The sequence below is a fragment of the Aotus nancymaae genome, unplaced genomic scaffold, assembly GCF_030222135.1.
Source record: "Aotus nancymaae isolate 86718 unplaced genomic scaffold, 86718_ANA_hifiasm-v0.15.2.pri h1tg000002l, whole genome shotgun sequence".
NCBI lineage: Eukaryota > Metazoa > Chordata > Mammalia > Primates > Aotidae > Aotus > Aotus nancymaae.
Genome location: NW_026988413.1, coordinates 10,024,140 through 10,045,864, shown reverse-complemented (window position 1 = coordinate 10,045,864; position 21,725 = coordinate 10,024,140). Strand labels below are relative to the sequence as shown.

Below are 21,725 nucleotides of genomic sequence, written 5' to 3'. Positions count from 1 at the left end.
CATGGTGAAACCCCATCTCTACTAAAAATGCAAACATTATCTGGGCATGGTGGCACGCGCCTGTAGTCCTAACTACTCGGGAGGCTGAGGCAGGGAGAATCACTTGAACCTGGGAGGTGGAGGTGGCAGTGAACCAAGATCACACCAGTGCACTCCATCCTGGGTGACAGAGCGAGACTCTGTCTCAAAAAAATAAAAACAAAAAAGAAATACATTGTGATCGGTGCTGGGGGCTTCTAAGTCAATGTTGATAATGGAACCGGTGTTTGCTGTGTGGCATAAACTACAACTCAGGTGAAGGCAAGTCTGCTCCAGGCTTCTCTATGTAGAATTTGGTTTATTACAGGCCCCTACCTACTAGCAATAGGATGTAATTTAACATTTCCTTTGTCAAAGCATATCGACATGACTCTGTCTTCCTCTCACAAGAAAGTGCCTTGATATTATTTGCAGATTAGAAGGACAATAAGGACTTTGACAATGTGACAGAACACCCTTCCCTACGTGTGATTGTGAATTCCAGAGTCTCCTTGTCCTTCTCTTCACCAGAGGAGATTAGCACTGTGCAAAGCTAAAAATGTACCGTGAGCCTCAGATATGTGAAGGTTACACCCTAAATTTTTAAAATATGATTGATGAAGTATTTTTAAATATTTAATGTGAAGCCAATGAATTTTTTTTTACTATGAGACTGTGTACTGTGAACCCCAAATGAAAACAGTAAGATGGTGATGACATTCAGGCGGGTAGGGAGGTCCCTCGGTAGCCAATGGATAGAAGTGATCAGAATGGCATTATTGGTAAAAATGCTCACTTAAAATCATGGGACAGGGGTCACAGAAAATGAGGAGTGAGCAGGAGACTGAACCTATAATGAAAATAATATTGTGCACTGATGTCAGATTTACTGTAGGCCAGGCTCCAATTTAAGATCTTTGTAGATATTAACCCATTTAATTTTCATAACAATTGTATGAGGTAGTTGAGATTATGATCTCACTTTTTAGATGAGAAAAGTGAAGCCCAAAGAGATTACATAACCTGGCCACCTGGCTAATAAGTGGCAGAATCAAAATCTGAACTCAGGCAATCAAACATCAAGGGAGCTCTTTACTGTGCTGTAATCCCTGTGGCGGTTAATCTAGAAATGCAAAGAGAAAGACAGAGAGGATGGTTGCGGCAGGAGATACGTGCTGAGGTCGACCAGTTAAGGGATAAAGCCTACATCTTGTGCCAGAAAGTGGTCAAGAACAAAAAGGATTTCTGGGTTTAGAACCAGGCACACACCAGTCCAGCTGGTGAAGGAGGCATCCAGAAGACAGCGGGAGAGCAGGTGTGTGCATGAAGCCCAAGACCACACACTCAGTGAACAAGACAGTAGGGAGTGGCAAGTGAAAAGTCAAAGGCTGGAACTGGAAAACAAATGAGGACTCAAGTGTGTTGATCATTGGTCCTTAGATATTGTACAATATGAAATAATAATTAAATCACGTCTGCTTAATCCTTTGCATCCTAAAAACAGCACTCAGGCACATTCTCAAATCTAGCTTTGGGTTACCTTACCCTGATGTCCTTATCTGAATTTTCTCCAACATTTTCTATAGTTGCTGTATTTTTACAGATCTTATCACCACTTTTATTGTCTGTGAACAAGAAGAGACTTTGTGACATTACCTGTTACATGTGTAAATATAGGAAACGAACGTCACAACAATCCAATGATATGAGATCCCTGATTATGAACCTCATTTTGCAGATGAGAAAACGGAAGCAGAGGAAGGTCAATTTGACAAAAATTACTCAGCTAATCATCTTGGGAAAGCAGAGTTTGGAAGTGAGGTCTCTCTGATGAGAGTCCAGACAGTTAAGTAGATCAAACAAACTTGTCATTCATGGTCAAGCTCCAGAAGTGGGGTGTGTTTGAAAGTTGAGTGATGCCATCAGTTAGCAACCAGAGGTGGCTGTTTAGTGGAGTAGGGCCTTGGCATTCTTAAGGCATGGATCTGAGACTGGTGAATACACACTTTCCAGCAGAGGCACTCCCACAGTTCAGTCAAGAATACTTTAAACTGTTAAGCGCTCCTTCAAACCATGTGATTCCATCAAACAGACTCTACACTTTGCTATCGTGATGTTCCTAGAGATACTACGCTATGACATTCCTAAAGTAACATCAACTATAAACATATCTGAAAAAAAATAGACTTTTTACTGCTTTGTAAAACCTACAACGTCCGATTTTGATGGGAATGTTGGATGATTTCTAGGTTCTGTCACTATGAGGAATATTCTCTGGTTCCTCTGTTTTTCAGGTCATGTAACTAAATTCACATTTCAGCACAATTGTAGTAAACTGTATGGATAGACCTTCAAGGTCATGAACAAATAACATCATGAAGGCCACATCTTCTGCAACTAAGAATGTACCGTGCCATCAATCTATGCACGGCTAAAAGTGTGCCATGAGCCTCAGATACATGAAGGTTACTCCCTGACTTTTTTGTACACCCAAGGAAAAGGTTGCTGCATACACAAACTAGGTAACTGTGCTGTGACAGTGAGTTACAGAAAGTACACATCAACACCTGTAAGGAGGTCCACAGTTCCAAGACGGAAACGGTGTCATGCATGTGAGAGTAGCCAGGGCTCCAGCAATGGAGCCTTGGTGCACTGACTTCTAGCAGAGATCGTCTCTCATGCCTGCAAGCCCATGACCTCCCTGCAGACCAAGATAGCATCTCATAGTTCCACCATATGCTAACAAGGAGCAAGTGAGCAATAACTATTTGTTGAGTTAACAAAGAGTAACAGGGGAACAAAACAGAATATCATCGTAGACATATACTACAGGGTGAAAGGGTATGATGATCCTAACAGAATCAGTAAGATTAGCACAGAGGTGAGATCTGCAGTCCTCATGTAGCTCACAGCCTAAAAGTGGGCATCTGACAATCATGGAGGAGAAAGAATACGGACTTTAGAATCGGGCAGAGCTGGTTAGACTTGAATCCAGTTCTACTGTTTTAGCATTGAAATATTGGCCATGTTGCGTTCTTAGTGAAACCTCTCAGAGCCTGGGTTCTCTCAGTTGCAAAATGGGGAATACAAATACCAACTTGCAGGTTGTCAGCTCCCTGAGGGCAGAGATTGCTGGGCAGAGACTCTTTTTTTAAACTAAGCTATTTGCAGCAGCCTTATCAGTGCCTAGCATATAAAAAGGGCTCAAATAATATTTGTGGAGTACATGAACTATTTTAATATTAAGCTTGTCTTAAGACATATCCAACACAATGCCTAATACATAAGTAATCACTATTTTTCATGCTGGTCACCTGCCAGTTATTATGCTATATGCTGTAAGTACAATACTGTCTGCATTCTTCACTGCACCACAGACCATTGTTACCCTCGTTGTATAGAAGAAGGAACTAAGGCTCAAATCAATTAAGTTATTTTCTTAAAGTAGGGTTTCCAAACAGTAGAACTATTGACATTTGGGGCCAGAAAATTATTTGTTAAGGGGATGTCTTGGGCATTGCAGAATGTTTAGCAACCTCCCTGGCCTTTACCCACTAGATATAATTACTACCCCAAGTTGTGACAGCCAAAAATGTCTCCTGACATTGGTAAATGTCCCCCAGGAGGGAAAAATTAGCACCAGTTGAAAACCACTGACTTCAAGCCACCCAGCTAGTCAGTGGTGATGCTGAGATTTGAAAAGCGTGATTTGTGACCCAAGACCTATGCTTTGCTTTCTGATGACACCTGCATCTTCCAGAATGATGAGGAAACAAGGACGAGATCAGATATTCTGAAGCTGAAATTCTGTTAATAAAATTGAAGGAGTCACAGTGAAGACCCCAAAAAGTCATGTCAGTACCCATATTTGATGTATTTCATAGGGGCAGGACGAAGGAGGAATATGCTTAAATGTCTTTTTGAAAACAACATATACTTCAGTAACAGACAACCCATTTGCATTTCCTAGCCACATAAAAACCCATCTGTACAGACATGCACATTGAACTTGCAACAAGTATGTACTCTGGCCAGGTTTTGAAATCCCCTGGAGATTCATGACCCAAAGTTGTTGCTTTGCTAGGTCAGCTGCTAATCAGAAACTGATCCTATAAAAGAAAGAGAAGAAGATGGCTCTAAATACCTAAGATGACTTCACACTGAGCTCTTTGATGAGCACTGCTCAAAAAGGGAACATAAAAAGGATGGAAGAAAGGCTATCTAATCAAAGACAAATGTGATCTTTGTATAGGGGATGGAGGATATATTTTCAAGATAAAACAGTGTGATCACTGCCAACCAACAGCAAACTTTCAGAATGGATTCTTACATAATTCTGAATGCTTCTAGAAGAAATTCAGGATCACTAGCAATCAGCAAAGTTCCACAAAAGAGAAATCTCACCAGACTTAGTTATGTCCATCTTTTCTCCCTTATTTTTATCTTTTACCAGCTAAGTGATATCATAGACTTTATCTTTCAGCAACAAATTTAATGGTCTCTCAAGAAATCTGCAAGGAAGAGAAATATAACTTGAAGCTGAAAGTGGGGTCTTCTGTTCATTCACGTGCTTTTCAACATTTCTATTAATACCTTGGAGAAAGACACAAATCGCGTGTTTATTAAGTTTGCAAATGTCACAAAGCTGAGAGGGATGGTTTAATATGATGGATTATGGAAAACATTTCAAAACCATCTTGACAGGCTAGGAAGATGGGATAAGAATAGTAAGATGAAACGTAGTAGAAATAAACTTAATTGCTGCCAGCGCTATGCCTCCTATAAAGCCTGCAGGACTGTGAGCCAATTAAACCTCTTTCCTTATTAATACCCAGTCTCAGGTACTCCTTTATAGCAGTGCAAGAACAGCCTAATACAACCTCTTACTCTACCGTTTGCCAATTGTATGACATTGTGTGTATCTGTTTTCTCATGTGTAAAATAGGAATGGTAATGATCTCTTTGTCACAGGATTCAGCAAAATAATACATGTTTAGCAGGTAGCACAATCTGCCACATAGTATATGTGTAATAAATATTAGTTTTTTCACTTTGCCATAATGAGCAAATGTATACTCATTATATGTCAGGTGCCAGGCACTGTATAAGTCCCTGGAACATCACTAGGGCCAAAGACATGCACAGTTTCTGCCTTTGGAAACTATATATTCAAATCCAGTTCTTAGAGGTTTCTCTTGGGAGAACCCAAAGCAAGACAGGTGATCATACAATGTGTCAGTATGTGCTGGGTCGCATTTTTAGAGCTGCAGTTTCTGGAAAAGAAGATAATGGAAAGGCAATTAGAAGTAAAAAGACAAGAGGGTTGGATAAATGGAAAAAAGTATAGAATTATTTGGGAGCAAGTAAGGAGGGCACTTGAGCCAGTCCAGGAGGAAAGGAAGGCGTCCTAAAGGAAGTAACACAGAAGCCGGGACCCTAATGATGTGTTAGAATCATCTGGGTAAAGCACTGGGCTGAAGTTGAGGGCATAAGGATGAGGGAGGTCAGCTCTCCATTCTACACAGCAGTCCACCCAAAACTGTGGGGCTCAAAGTCATCGTTTATTATTTCTCACAGTTCTGTGGATTGACAGGGCGGTTGTTCTGCTTCGTGACTTCAGGTGGGGTGTAAGAATGACTGGATAGCCCAAAACAGCCTCATTGATGTGGCTGGCAGCAAGTGCTGGCTACCCAGGAGCTCACTGGGGCCACGAGCCAGGGGCTTAGTTCTCCTTCACAGCTTCTAAATCATGGCTGCTTGGGCTACCTCCCAGCATGGTGGCTGGGTTCCGAGAAGGAGCATTCCAAAAAGCAAACGTAGAAGCCGGAGGCCTTTACGAGCCACCATTCTTGCCACATGCTGTTGATCAAAATCTGGGTTCCAGCCCTTGTTCCAAGAGAGAGGAAGCAGACTCTATGTCTTGGTGGCATCGTGGCCAGGTCACACTGCAAAGAAACATGCCATGGGAGTTACGGTTGTGACATCTTTGGAAGCACAATGTGCTATGAGGGAAATTTGAGGAACCCCCACAAGTTGCGTTCAGAATGGTGGAAAGTAGGATGTGAGGATGCAGGGGATAAAAACGCCACAGCATAAACAGGGTTCAGATCAAAGCGGGCTTTACCAGCAGGGCCGCATGTCCCGCTTTGCCCGGGACAGACCCAAGCTACTCCTGCCAGGACGAGAGTAAATTACTAGCAGTGCCCACTTTTACTCTAATAATGGGACTGCGCAGATTGATACATTGTGCCATCACCTATCTTGTTTGGGTTCTCCCAAGAGAAACCCTGGAGAATTCAATCTGAATATAAGAAGCTTACCTGGAAGACAATCCCATAAAGCAAGCAGGAGAGTAGAGACGTGAAACAGGGAAAGGGGTGGAGCATTGTCAAGCCACTCACCACTGTGGGCAACTAGAACATAATCCTACTGAGGCGCCCTGGAAGATGGTGCGAGACGTGCCTCCAAGTGTCCCAACCGAGGCGGAGGAAGCCAGGGCGTCTCTCCACTTCCCCCCATCCTGCATGGATGAGGGCTGCTTCCTGCAGCACCAACTCCCCAGCGTTTCTGGCTTGTCCCATGTTTACATCCAACACTCTCCTGAGGCCAGACGAAAGCGCAGATGACAGGGAATCACAGTCAGCGGTTCCTGGAGCAGGACTGAGGCGAATGCTGGGCACTGACAGGCATCTGCCATGTTACGGATTTATTTATAAGCCATGTTAAGGTTTTAATGTTATCTTAGGGGTGTCAAGGAAGTCAAGGAAGGATTTTTTAAAATCCAGAAAATAACATGATCAGATTGACACTTCAGCCAGATAATACCATCTGCAGGGTGCAAAATGCATAACAGGAAGTGAGAAACTGCAGGGAGACCAAATTGGAGGTTGCCATGGTTATCACAGAATTGCACATTGTCATGCACAAAACAGCTCAGATATGCAGAGAAAATGCAATGTCTTTATCTGCGCCTGATGATCTCCTATTCCTTCTGGGTAGCAAAGGCAAATCAGCTAAACGTCCAGGCTGGTTTCAGGCCGATTCAGACTTAATCATTTCAACATTCCTTCCTGGTTGTGCTCTGTCCCTCGTGAATAAAAATGTTCAGTCTCTAAAGAGCCTTCCCCATCCCCTGCTTCTTTCTATAAGGCGGTGACCAGGTGTATAGAATTCAGAAGGGGACAGGCAGCAACATGTGTAGCTTAGCATTCTTACGATGCCATGGGCTGGGAGGGACCTGGATGCATGCTGGTCCTGGAGTTTGCAGGGCTGGGCACCTGCTGGCCTCCAGCCCAGTGTCCTGTGTCCCTGAGTGCCCTTCTGGCCTTGGAGCTTAAACTGTGGTTGATGAACTTGGGGTCCCTTTCTTTGACTCAGGCAGTGTTCCCAGGGGCCACATGCCACCACACCCAGCTAATTTTTGTACTTTTAGTAGAGACAGGATTTCACCATGATGGCCAGGCTAATCTCGACCTCTTGGCCTCGTGATCCGCCCACCTCAGCCTCCCAGAGTGCTGGGATTACAAGCGTGAGCCACCGCACCTGGCCCAATAATTATATTTTTATTACTAATCTGTGGGTCAGCTAAGGGTCGATGGTTCTGTTGTACACCTCTCATCTTTCTCCTGGGACCGAGGAGTTAGCATGGGCATGTTTTTCTCTGGCAAACACACAAGAGAACAAGCCACTCCCACAAGCACTTTCCAGGCCTTTCGTCTTGCCGTATCCACTAACATCTGATTGTCTAAAGGAAGTCATGGGGCCAAATCCAGAGTCAAGGAGAAAAGAAACTCACTCTCCCTTCAGTGAAAAAAACAGCAGTCACATGGCAAAGGCCACATATACAGGGAAGGGTAAAGAATGAGGGGCCACCAATGCTATCTTCCATACTTAGGAGGGTTGATGCTGTTTCTATATAGCAGGAGAACTCTGTGACCTCCTCCATGTACTAAAAACCCTGAGTGAAGGAATTTGGGAAAATCATTTATTCACTCAAAAGTATGTGCAGTGCTCATAGGTAGCAGGTGCTGGGCACAGAACAATGGATAAAGCAAAAATCTCTTGTCTTTATGAAGCAGGTAATCTCATGGACATAGACAACGAGGAAAGAGTTGTGTCATAAATGTTAGCAATAAGTGCTATGAAGAAAAGTAAAAGAGGCTTAGGGGGTAAAGAGTGTTGCAATGGCCAGGAAAGTCCTCTTGGAGGAGGCAACATTTGCGCAGTGGCCTTAACAAAGTGAGAAAGCCAGCTATGCAGGCATCTGTTAGAAAAGCCTTTCAGGAAGAGAGAATGGCAATCCGAAGGCTGTGAGGTAGAGACATGCCTGGCCTGTTCAAGGATGGCAAGAAAACCTACGTGGCTGGAATACAGCAGTGAAGGGACAGAGTGGCAGGAGACTGATGAAGTCAGAGGGTTATCTGGCAGCCAGATGGCACAGATGGAGACCATCATGCAGAGTCTGCATGTTTTTCTAAGTGAGATGAGAAACAGCAGAAGGCTTTGAGCACGTAATTGATGCAATCAATTTATATATTAGAAAGATCATTCCAGCTGCGGGTGCTGTATTAACTACAGAAGGGGTGGGCCGATATAGGGGCAGGATGGACACTAGAGACCAGTTCAAATACAGTTGTGGGGTCCATGTGAGAGATAGAGGCACATGTACCAAAGCGACAGCAGTGATGGTGATGGAGAAATCTTTGGACTAGGAATATACTGAAGTCAGAGCCCATAATATTTGGTGATCAACTGGATGTGGTGGGTGAGAGAAAGAGAGATGTCAAGAGCGTTTCCCAAGGTATTGGCCTGAATAGCTGGGCCAATGGTGGGGCTGCCTACTACAATGAGGAACCCTGGGAGAGTAGTACTTTAGAAACTGTGGATTAAAAACTAAGACTTCCATTCTAGACACATTCAAGACTATTCTATGGATGCGTAGCACTGAGGTGCCTATCAGAAACCAACCACCACCTGTAACAACCCGGCCTTCTCCTGTCTTTACCGCACATCTCCTCCTCGGGCAGATAGATGTCTTGGTTGACTAGGACGTTGATCATTACTGGGAAAGGAAAAAGGAAAAAGCCTATTGATAAACATCAGAATATATCTCCATTATGAAGTCATTCAGGTGTTCCATATGAACTCAACAGTAAAGAAGAACAAATTATTGATACACAAAACAGTTTGGATGAATCTCTAGAGAATTTTGCCAGTGGGAAAAAAAGCCAATCCCAAAAAGTTACATGCCTAAGTGATCCCATTTATGCAACATTTTTGAAATGACAACATTTTAGAATTGAGGACAGATTAGTGGGTGCCAAGGATTAGTGACTAGGACAGGAAGGAAGTGGAAAGAAGAGAGGTGTGGTTGGAAAAGGAAAACGAGGGGGCCGGGCACGGTGGCTCACACCTGTAATCCCAGCACTTTGGGAGGCCAAGGCGAGCAGATCACTTGAGGTCAGGAGTTCGAGACCAGCCTGGCCAACATGGTGAAAACACATATCTACTAAAAATACAAAAATTAGCCGGGTATGGTGACACAAGCCTGTAGTCCCAGCTACTCAGGAGGCTGAGGCAGGAGAATTGCTTAAGCCCAGGAGGCAGAGAGGTTGCAGTGAGCTGAGATTTTGCCACTGCACTGCAGCCTGGCAACAGAGCTAGACTTCATCTCAAAAATTAAAAAATGGTAAAAACGGAAACGAGTGATTCTGCTGCTGAGGGAATGATTCATTATCCTGATTGTGGTGGTGGATGCGCAGGCCTATGTGGGTGATAAAATTGTGCAGAAGCACATTTGCACATATGCAAGAGTACAAAATCTGAATAAGATCAATGGATTGTATCAATGTCAATATCCTGGTAGTGATACTCTACTCCAGATTTGCAAAATATCTCCACGGAGGAAACTGGGCAAAATACACAGGGATCCCTCTGTATGATTTCTTACAACTACATGTGATTCTACAATGGACTCAGTTAAAATTTCAATTAGAAAAAGCAATAAAAGGCTGGGCACAGTGGCTCATGCTTGTGATCCCAGCACTTTGGGAGGCCGAGGTAGGTGAATCACCTGAGGTCAGGAGTTCAAGACCAGCCCAGTTAGCATTGTCAAACCGCGTCTCTACTAAAAATACAAAAACTAGCCAGGCACGGTGGCAGGAGCCTGTAATCTCAGCTACTTGGGAGGCTGAGGCAGGAGAATCACTTAAACCTAGGAGACGTAGGTTGCAGGGTGCAGAGATCATACCACTGGACTCCAGCCTGGGGAACAGAGTGAGACTCCATCTCGAAAGAGAGAAAGAAAGAGAGAAAGAGAAAGGAAAGAAAGGGAAAGGAAATAGGGAGAGAGGGAGGGAAGGAAGAAAGGAAGGAAGGAAGGAAGGAAGAAAAAGAAAAAGTAATAAAAGTGAAAGAAGACAAAGTCCACATTCTTCTGTGGAGCCACTTATTCATGGGATGATATTTAGTCAGTGTCTCCCAGGGGCTAGTGCCCTCCACCCTGGGGGAGCATGATGGACGGGAGGGGGACCTGCAGGGATTAAGTCACCAGCTCTGCCTAGTCCCTCTTCACTTTCCTGCACCAGCCAGTAGAGATTAGGAAATATGTGGGAATTATTATTTATTCACAGCTTAGAATGTTGTAGTTCTTCTAGAATCATTATTGAAGAGAATGATTAATATAATACATTTCTTTAAAAAGGAGCTAGAGAAAATGGGGTAGATTAAACTGCCTGCAACTTCTCTCAAGGAGAGTCCCCAATGGCAGCTTATCGCCTTGTGATTTATCTCTACCTCCTACAAGCAGAATGCAGCAAAATTGATAAATGAACAAATGGCAAATAGTTAATTGAAATTTCTGGTCAGTTGGCTTTGCGTTTTACTATAAGGACAAAAGCAGCAGGAAACCGCTGATGAGAAAGCTTATTTAAGTGATGGGTGAGAAGTAATGTTTAAACTGAAGACAAGAAATGATGTCCTGTTCTTCATATCGTAAAGAACATACAGCATAGCCTTAATGTCCCAAATCTTCTCAAGGCTGAAGGAAATCCATTTTAAAAGAATTCACTCAGGGAGTTATAGTTCAAGGCTGACTTCTCATTCTTTTTTAATTGTATTAACTTTCATTCTTAGAAATGTATTGGGCTTTATTATTACTGTTGCCTTACAGAATCATAGGGGGCCCTAAGAAATAATTTACTGAAACTTTGTCACATTGCAACTGAGGAAAACAAGGCCCAGAAAGGTTAAATGAAGCCAAAGCCACATAGCCGGCACTTCAACAGCGTTTATTGTTGTTGTTATTTGTTTTGTTTTTGTTTATTTGTTTTGAGACAAAGTCTCACTCTGTCAGCAGGCTGGAATGCAATGGCACAATCTCAGCCCACTGCAACCTTTGCCTCCTGGGTTCAAGCGATTCTCTTGCTTCAGCCTCCTAAGTAGCTGACTACAGGTGCATGCCACCATACCCAACTCATTTTTGTATTTTCAGTAGAGATGGGGTTTCACCAGGATAGTCTCAATCTCATGACCTTGTGATCTACCTGCCTTGGCATCCCAAAGTGCTGGGATTACAGGCATGAGCCGCTGCGCCCAGCCTTCAACAATATTTTCACTATAATATACTGTCAGAATAATCATTGCTTGTCACCCAAATGTGTCTTTAACAAGGACAATTAATAATTCATACATCATAATCCGCAAACATACTCTCAATATCTAGATAAAACAGCTGCAAAGGCAAATCTTTTCCTAAGTGTAGGCTAGAAGAGGGTATTTTAGACATTGAGGGTTAGGCTCAGTACTGGCTCTGTGTCAGAACACCTGCAATTCCAGCTGCCCCACCTGCTCAAGGAGCTTGAACGGGTTTCTTACAAATCTCAGCTTCAGTTTTCTTAACCATGAAATGAGAATGATTGTAGTGCCAATATCATAAGCTTTATTATGAAGATGAAAGATGTGGTCATGAATGTAAAGGGCTTATCACATAGCCTGGCACACAGTGAGTGTCTAATACATCTTAGGCAGTATCATTATATCTAATCATTGACTTTTAGCTTATACAAATAAGGAATAGCTGACTCCAATCCTGGGTCACTCATAAAAAGAACACTCAAACAATGAAAAACTGCAAAAACTTTTGATTGAAAACCAATGGTACTATCATCTTTCCATCTTGTTTTCCAAAATTAAATTATTTTTAATTAACAAAAGCAATCCCTCCAAAAAATCATTTATTGTTCAAATGTGGTGAGAGATCAGAAGTTCTTTTTTATAACATTTTTAATATTTGGTTAAAGAAGATTGTCAAAAGCACCTATTTCTGTCCGAAATCTTCAGCTCACCTGTCTTTGACACACAGCATACTTTTGCATATCCAATTGTTTTGAAATAAAGTTGAAAGTCAAATTTCTAGGCCAAACTCGGTGGCTCACACCTGTAATCCCAGCACTTTGGGAGGCCAAAGCACGCGGATCACCTGAGGTCAGTTGAGACCAGCCTGACCAACATGGTGAAACCCCATCTCTACTAAAAAAAAAATAGAAAAAATTAGGCAAGTCTGGTGGTAGGCACCTGTAAGCTCAGCTACTCAGGAGGCTGAGGCAGGAGAATCACTTGAACCTGGGAAGTGGAGGTTGCAGTGAGCCACCAAGATCATGCCATTGCACTCCAGCCTGGACAAAAAGAGCAAAAACTCCATCTCAAAAAAAAAAAACAAAAAAGTAAAAATTCTTCTTCTTACGACACTCCAAAATATTCCAGGAGGCATGGAAAAGTTTTGAATTTATGTAAGTATGGTTGATCATTATTATTATACATTTCATATTTGCAAATTCACCTACTCACTAAAATTTATCTAGAACCTCAAAAGTGGTACTCATGGTGCTTTTGTGGTTATTTGCAGTTGTGTGGTGTAGCAAAAAATTTTGTCATCAATGTGTACGTTTTCATTTGAAGTCAAACATGGTGATGCCCTGCCTTCTAGTTTCAGATCTTGAACAAGTGTCATTTTTGCAGTCAATTCAGTGCCATTTTTTTTCATTCTTGTGTTTGTGTTTTTATTGGTGATTTCACTGTGTAAAATGGCCCCTAAGTGGAGTGCTGAAATGCTGTCTATTGCTCCTAAGCACAAGATGCTGTGCTGTGTCCTGTGGAGAAAATACATATGTTAGATGAGCTTTGCTTAGGCATGAGTTATTGTGCTGGCAGCCATGAGTCCAATGTTAATAAATCAACAAAATATATTTCAAAATTGAACATTAACTAAGATGTCTTTATACCTAAACACACATAAAACAAGGTCATGTATTGGCTGGTTAATAAAATGTTATGATCAGAGGCTCGCAGGAACCTAACCCTATATTTCCTTTAGAAACAATGGTTTAGTATCCACTAATTGAGTGTTAGCAGCAACTGTATGAATCATAACTACTGTAAATAGTGACAATTGACTATATAATTTTTAACATGCATCACATATGATGATACATTATGTTTGTATATTATTTTTCAGTTTAAACAGCTCTTCCACAGCTATTATCACACATGATATTCATGGAATGTTATAGTTTGGCTGTGTCCCTGCCCAGGTCTCATCTTGAATTGTAGCTCCCATAATTCCCACTTGTTATGGGAGGGACCTGATGGGATATAATTGAATCATGGGGCTGGCTTCCCCCTATACTGTTCTGATGGTAGCGAATAAGTCTCATGAGATATGATGGTTTTATAAGGGGTTTCCCTTTCATTTGGCTCTCATACTCTCTTGCCTGCTGCCATGTAAGATGTGCCTTTCACCTTCTGCCATGATTATGAGGCCTCCCCAGTCATGTGGAACTGTGAGTCCATTAAACTTCTTTTTCTCTATAAATTACCCAGTCTCAGGTATGTCTTTATCAGCAAAGTGAAAACAGACTAATACATGGAGGTAAGAGGAGAGTGGTTACTGCTCAGCACACTGGAGTGACAAAGTCTGACTAAGGCTACTCGGGTAGAGCCTGATCTTCTCCTTCTGGTTTGTGAAATCTCATGGTGCTTCCTATAGCATAAAGACTGGCTGCCACTCAACACCACTGCACCATAGGGTCCAAGGAAGAGGAACGTAACATGTTTTGAAGAACAAAGTCTGGGCTACAAAGACCCTCTATGTAATCTTGCTAATGGCCTGGAAATTAAACTTTGGAGAGCTTGAAGGTTAACAAATTGGAGTAAAAAGAAAACAAGTCACTCCTTGTTTGAATACTCGGAAGAACAAAACAGAAAAACACAATGAAAGGGTAAACAGAAGAAGCAGATTTGGCCCAATAAGTTTGTGCGTTAAATGTTCCTCTAGCACTAATATGACCACATTTGGGAAGACTGGCCTCCCTACAGACCTTTCTATAGCACTTTGAAGGAAGAATAGAGCAGCCATAGAAAAATAAATGTTTGCATGAAAGAATTATTCATCTCTTAAAAATCTATAGAGTGTGAATAATCCTGCTATAAAAAAAGCGTTAAATGTTTACAACAGATATTTCATGGGACTGTTACGTTTTTTGGCAGCAAGCATGGCTAGATTTTGAATGTGACAGTTCTGTGCTCTAGTGATAAGACAGACTCTGTGGTCTAAGTAAGAATTATTTTCCTGCTTTTAAATGTAGCTGTTAAAAACAATAAAGTGTATTTATCTAAAGAAGATAATCTTTTAAAAGAAATATTTGATAATTTTTAATTCACAATTTATACTGCTTATCCAAGGTAAATTCACTTTTCAACTGTTATTCTGTCTTTATTTGCTGGGAGGAATTAGGATTCAAAATGCAAACGCAGAGGTTAAAGCAAAGCCATATACAGAAGTGAGCCTTATTCCATTGTCCTTTGTCACAGGTGCCAGATTTCTTTAACAGACTGTCTCTCAGTCTCACCTACAGTAACTAGACAGGTACTATGGAGGACAATGTGTGTTGAATCCCTTCTAAGTGTGAAACACCTGCCTGGCACTACATTATCACTAATCCTAACCTTGCAAGCAAGTGCTCCTTAAATCTCCACTTGACATATAAGGAGAGAGGCTCTGAAGTTTTAAAGTGACATGTGCCAAGTCATATAGCTAGTAAGTGGTAGAACTAGGATTCCAGGGTGGGTCTTTCTGGGCTTGTTGATTTATTTATTGTCTGCATTTGTTTTATGAAAGAGAAAAGAATAGACATAGTACAGGTGACCCTTGAAAAATGTGAGAGTTAGGGGTGCTGACCTCCTATGCAGCCCAAATTTTGCATATAAATTTGGCTTTTCAGAAACTTACTGCCAATAGCCTACTGTTAACTGAAAGTACTGATAACATAAACAGTTGATAAACACGTATTTTATATATGTATTATATACTGTATTCTTATAATAAAGTAAGCTAGAGAAAAGAAAACATTATTAGGAAAATCATAGGAAAGAGAAAATACATTTATTATTTCTTAAATGGAAGTAAAACCTCATAAAGGTCTCAGTCCTCATCATCTTCACATTGAATAGGCTGAGGAGGAGGTGGGGGAGGAAGAAGAGGGGTTGGTCTTACTGTCCTAGTGTTGGCAGAGGCAGAAGAAAATCCACATATGATTAACTCATGCAGTTTAAAACCATATTGTTCAAGGGCCAACTGTATATTTATTTGACACTTCAGAAAGTGAACCATGTCAATTCCTGATAAGATTCTCTCCTCTTTTCTTTCCCTCCATCTCTCTATATTGATCTAGTGTTCTCATCAGGTCTTCAAGCTGTCTAGAACCCTAGTGTGGGGGCAACCTGGTCTCCCTACACACAGAAAGACCTGGCTTCAAAATCCTAGTTAGTACGGGAAGTGCATTAAGAAATAGAAAGGAAAGAAAAGTCAAACAATAAGGATAGGATCAATACAAATCATAAATTAATTTTGTGGGCCTAATTACTGTTTTTTAAAACACAGTAATTTTAGTAGATTTTTCTTACCATTAGTTATATAAATCAAACCCTAAAACATGTAAAAAAAAAAACACTTTTTATTATTTCTTAAAGATTAAGGTTATTTAATCAAAATTTATCAATATCAAATTTAATGGTAATACAAATGAAGTCACATTATTAATTTAAAACAAAGTGACTTAGCCTTGCAAATAATACCCTGTCACATGGATTAACAGTTTAAAGGTTTAACTTTACATGCAGCCTTTTAAAGCATCTTAATTGACTTTATATTTTAGAGCATTTCTAGGTTTACAGAAAAATGGAGTAAAAAGTACAGTTTCCATATACTCCCTCACCCCTCCTCACATACATACAAGGTTTCTTTTCTTAACATCTTTCTACGTCATATTTTTAGTGTTACATACTAGCCACATATTACATTTGTTATAATCTCTTGTGCTGCACATTCTCTGGGTTTGGACAAATGTGTAATGACACGGATCCACCATTACAGTATCACAGAGAGTAGTTACCTGCCCTAAAAATCCTGTGTGCACCTTCTATTCATCCCTCCCTCCCCTCTGCTCCCTACCCAGTCCCCAGGCAACTACCGATCTTTTGACTGCCTCTGTAGCTTTGCCTTTTCCAAAATGTCATATATTTGGAATCATATAGTACGTACCCTTTTCAGACTAGCTTCTTTGACTTTGTAAAATACATCTAAGTTTCCTTCATGTCATGGTTTGATAGATCATTTTTTTGATTGCTAAATAATATTTCAGCCTTATTTTTATAAGGAAAAAAACAAATCAAGAAACTAAGTTTGAACAACCATTATAGAAAAAAAAAAGGTGAAAATCAATAAACAAAAACAATTGTTCAACTTCACTCATAATTATATGCACCTCCTAGCTCTTGGACTAGCTAACATCAATGGCCAGGTGGATGCCACTGATTGAGTGATTTTTTTAAATTCATGCCATGTGCTCCACTGGCCCTCCTTTTCCTGACACGTGTTTATAATCATCTTAATCCCAAAGCAACTGTTTTCAACAAATATGCATATGCATATGTCCTCTGATTTACTCCATTTTCTGCTGCTATACCAGAATACCTGAGAATGGGTAATTTAGAAAGAAAATGGCTTTATTTGGTTCATGCTTCTGGAGGCTGGGAAGTCCAAGGTCCAGGGACCGCTTCTGTGAGGATCCTCTTGCTATGTCATGGCATGGTGGAGGGCATCACATGGTGAAAAGGCAAGACCATGTCAGCTCAGGTCTCTCTTCCTCTTTCTTTAAAGCCATCAGCCCCATCATAGGGGCTCACCTTGATGACCTTATCTCATTCTAATTAGCTCCCAAAGGCCCCACCTCCAAATACCATCAACAAATGATTTTAGAGATTCAGTGTCCAACACATGAAATTTGGAGAACACATTCAAAGTATAGCATCTTCTTTAAGATAATATAGGCTGGATGCAGTGGCTCACGCCTGTAATACCAGCACTTTGGGAGGCCGAGGCAGGCGGATCACGAGGTCAGGAGATCGAGACCATTCTGGCCAACATAGTGAAACCCCGTCTCTACTAAAATACAAAAAAATTAACCAGACATGGAGGTGTGGGCCTGTAATCCCAGCTACTCAGGAGGCTGAGGCAGGGGAATCGCTTGAACCTGGGAGATAGAGGTTGCAGTGAACTGAGATCGCACCACTGCACTCCAGCCTGGGCAACAGAGCAAGACTCCATCTTGAAAAAAGATAATGTAAAACTATTAAATTATAGAGTAGAAATCACAGTAATAATTTGTAGGTCTATTTAGATTATGTATTACCTAATAATTCTTACCTATTTTTTGAAAATTGTTGCATTCATTCCCCCTGCTTCCCTTTCAAAAGAGTCAAACATCATCAGTTCATTTAAGGTACCTGCAAAACCTTTCCACTAAGACTTTTAAAAGAAGTGACTCATAAGCCACAATTTAATTAAATTTAGCAAATATTTCTTGGACAACAACTACATGCTTGAGGTTGGCATGGGGACCTGTTTTTAAACTTCCTGTTCATTCTACTTTGACTTCTTAATTTGAACAGATTAAAATATCTTCTTCAGAAAAAAAAAGACAAAGAAGAGAGAAAAACTCACTCTGTATGTTGAATTTTTGAATACACAAGAGAAGAGAGGTGAAACTCAGGGTGGTGGGATTCCTCCCTAGCAGGCCTGTCTCCCTTTGATTCCCCCAATATTCCAAAAGTCAGGCTTTGCACACCAGGTGCTCTACTAGGACCCTATCAGCTCAGGACTCTCAGAAATTTCAGTTATATCCCAGCCTCTAGAAAGTCACCATACCTCCAGAGCTGCACTTAACAGGCCATAGTGGGAGGATTTGGAAGGGAGAAAATGAATCTTTTCTGTGAAAAGCAGGTGGAGGAAACCGAAGAGTGGGAAGAAGAGAGGTGGATGTTGACCTGAATTGTGCTTTCAGGAGACGAACGAGTTTGCTCTCTGAATGAGAGGTGACCTGAATGGCAAGATTACATGTCACTCTGACTGTACACAGATACTGTCTTGGTGGGAGTTTTTCAAACAGATTTGTCCTCCCAGGGTGAAGCAGAGAGATTTGAGGCAGTCCTCACCTAGAGTACGACCAATAAATACCAACATACTGGGTTTTTTCACCCTGACTCTGATTCCCCCTAACTCATAAAACCTCAGTTCATGTCAGATTCTCCTGCTTTCACTTGTTAAAATGCACGTGCTGAATTAAGAGACCCCCCTCCAAACCAGCTTTGTGTGAGCAATATGGCTGTTTATTCACCCAGGTGCAGGCAGGCGGAGTCCAAAAAGGGAGTCGGTGAAGGGCAGTGGGATAGGATTTGGTTTTATAGGGTTGGGGTGGGCAGTGGAAAGTTACAGAAGTTACAGTTTAGGGTGGTTTTTTGCAAGCTGGGAGGGGGTCATAGGTTTGCAAGCTGGGGGAGGGGATTGTAGGGTGTGGAGTCACGAGGTTGGCCAAGGTCGGTTACAAAGTCCAGTGGCCTTATCTACTGGGGCGGGAGTAAGGAACAATAGAGAATGCCTCAAAGTTAAGTAGACACCACACTGGTTGATCATTTCTTCCTGTTTTCATGATCTTCCAGCTATTTCAGGTTTTCTAATTCCGGAAGGCCCCCCAGAGGTGTATGTGCTGTTCATGGGGGTCGTCATGCTGTCCATGGCGCGGTCAGACCTTATACCACTCATTCCTTTTTTCCTGTGTCCAAGAAGCAAAATTATGAAGTAAATGAAAACACACACACACACACACACACACACACACACACACACACACACACCATGTTGGGGAGGAGGGTAAAGGAACAATTGCTCTCAGCCAACACTGGTAACATCGAAATAGCCAGTTATGCTGATGGCGGCCACAGGGCTTATGGGACGCCTTCCACAGGCCAGCTGTCTTGCTGTTGGCAGCTGGACTTCCCAGCTCAGTCCCTTACCTCTTTACAGGACAAGGCACACCAGAGACCAAGGCTGTTGGGGGAGGCAGCAACAGAGAGCAGACATTTCCTCTGCACACACGTGATATCATCGATAGAAACTCTGCGGACGATGAACCCACTTTCACATAAACATTTTAAAGCTGGAGTTGTTGTTTGCAATGACAAAAATAACAAACCACATTAAAAAAAAATAGCCTCCTTAATAATAATGGAAATTCGGGTGACAGTAATGAAAATTGTAACACGTTGAAACCAGAATCTATTTTCAGTGTTATATGTAGAATGTAAAGGGATTTCTTTTCTCAGTCGATGAAAAAGGCAAGTCATATTTAAGTAGTCACAGTATCCTAGATTTTTAATCTAGCAACATAATTGAATAATATACTTTTATATATCTGGTTTTAGTATTTAAGGTGATAAAATATAAAATTTAAGCTTAAAATTAAAAATAGAGAGCAAAGCAAAAAAAGAACGGAAGTAAAAATGTTTCTTGTTTTTTAAAAAATAATTGTTTATTAGGAGAAATACCTAACATAGATGACGGGGTGATGGATGCAGCAAACCACCATGGCATGTGTATACCTATGTAACAAACCTGCATGTTCTGCACATGTACCCCAGAACTTACAGTATAATAATAAAAACATATATGTAAAAAATAATATTTGTACATAACAGTTTTCACCTTCACTTTTAGAAATCAGAGCCCAACCTTCTATCACGTGGTAAGGAGAGCCAGCCATGCGGAAAACCAAGCTGATTGCTCTATTCCTGTGCAAATTCTAACCCTAAAATATTTCTCTATAATGCTTTCTTTTAAGAAAGAAAATAAATCTGCAAAACATTTTTTATGATTTTGAAAGCTCCCTTTGTTTTGATGCTCATTGTGAAGGTCAGGGATTTCCAGACAGGAGAATTTATCTTCACTTTCTCTATGCTATCATTTCAGAATGAATAGTGACCAGGTTTTAAATACTGCATTCCACAGGTGTGAGCAACCGCCCTATCGCTTTCTATCTTCGTGTGGCTGGTGCCTACGATACTAAATTTCTGCTGCAGATTCATTAAGGCAGTTGTTCATTCCCTGTCATAATTAGACCTCCCATTTCAGCCTTTTATGTCAAATCCATCACTCCCCCTCGCACTCAGGCTCACCTCTTTGCAAAGCCCTTCCCTGGTGCTATCCTGGCTCTAAATGATGGTGATAAATGTGTCAGCATAGGGGACTTTGCTATCCTTGGGGACCGTCAATAGCTGAAGTTCCGAGAGCCTTTTCTAGCAGCCTTCCCAGGTTTATACCCATGAGGATATTATTTCTGTGGCTGCATAAAGGAGAATTATTACTTGAAATGGGTTTTGTGAAAGGATGGTTTTGGTGTTGCTTGGGTACCTTTTTAAGCTTCTTTTCATAAAATTGTACAGCACAAGTCAGAATTTATATTTCTATGAATGTAGCTCATCACCATCTGATGGTGCTGAGTCCTGCAGAGATGAGGATTTCAGACTTTCCAGTATTTCGAGATCTCCACGATGTTCAAGAATCCAGATATTAAAAGGCTATACTGACTTCAATCCCATGCTAAATTAGTATAGGGGAGTTCACAGTAATAAAAGAAGTATGTTGATCAGCGTGTATATTAGTCAGGGTTCCCTAGAGGGACGGAACTAATGGAATAGCTATATATGTAAAGGGGAGTTTATTATTAAGTATTAACTCACACAATCACAAGGTCCCACAATAGGCCATCTGCAGGCTGAGGAGCAAGAAGAGTCAGTCCGAGTCCCAAAACTGAAGAATTTGGAGTCTGATGTTCGAGGGCAGGAAGCATCCAGCGCGAGAGAAAGATGTAGGCTGGGAGGCTGGGCCAGTCTCCCTCTTCACATTTTTCTTCCTGCATATGGTCTAGCCGAGCTGGTAGTTGATTAGATGGTACCCACCCAGATTAAGGGTGGGTCTGCCTTTCCCAGCCCACTGACTCAAATGTTAACCTCCTTTGGCAGCACCCTCACGGACACATTTGTATCCTTCAATCCAATCAAGTTGACACTCAGTAGTAACCATCACAGCATGGGAGGTAATGCATATGTTAAATAGTTTCATTTGGCCATTTCACAGTACTGATTCCAAAATATCATGCTGTATACCACAAATATATGAAATTTCTCCGTGTCAATTTTTTAAAAATGTTTAAAAGAAATGTGTAAATAACTTTTTACTTTAGATAGAAAATCTTAAGGGCCAGGAAAGGGGCACAAAAAAAAACCAGCCTTTGACATCTCAGAAGAAGCAGTGATTA

The 21,725-nt window shown here is 41.3% G+C and overlaps 1 protein-coding gene across 1 annotated transcript in view; it reads left to right on the top strand.

Annotated features, from left to right (window-relative positions):
- CNTNAP2 (contactin associated protein 2) overlaps positions 1-21,725 on the top strand; it is a 1,621,124-nt gene that overhangs the window by 1,447,646 nt on the left and 151,753 nt on the right. The gene's annotated exons all lie outside the window — the stretch shown is intronic.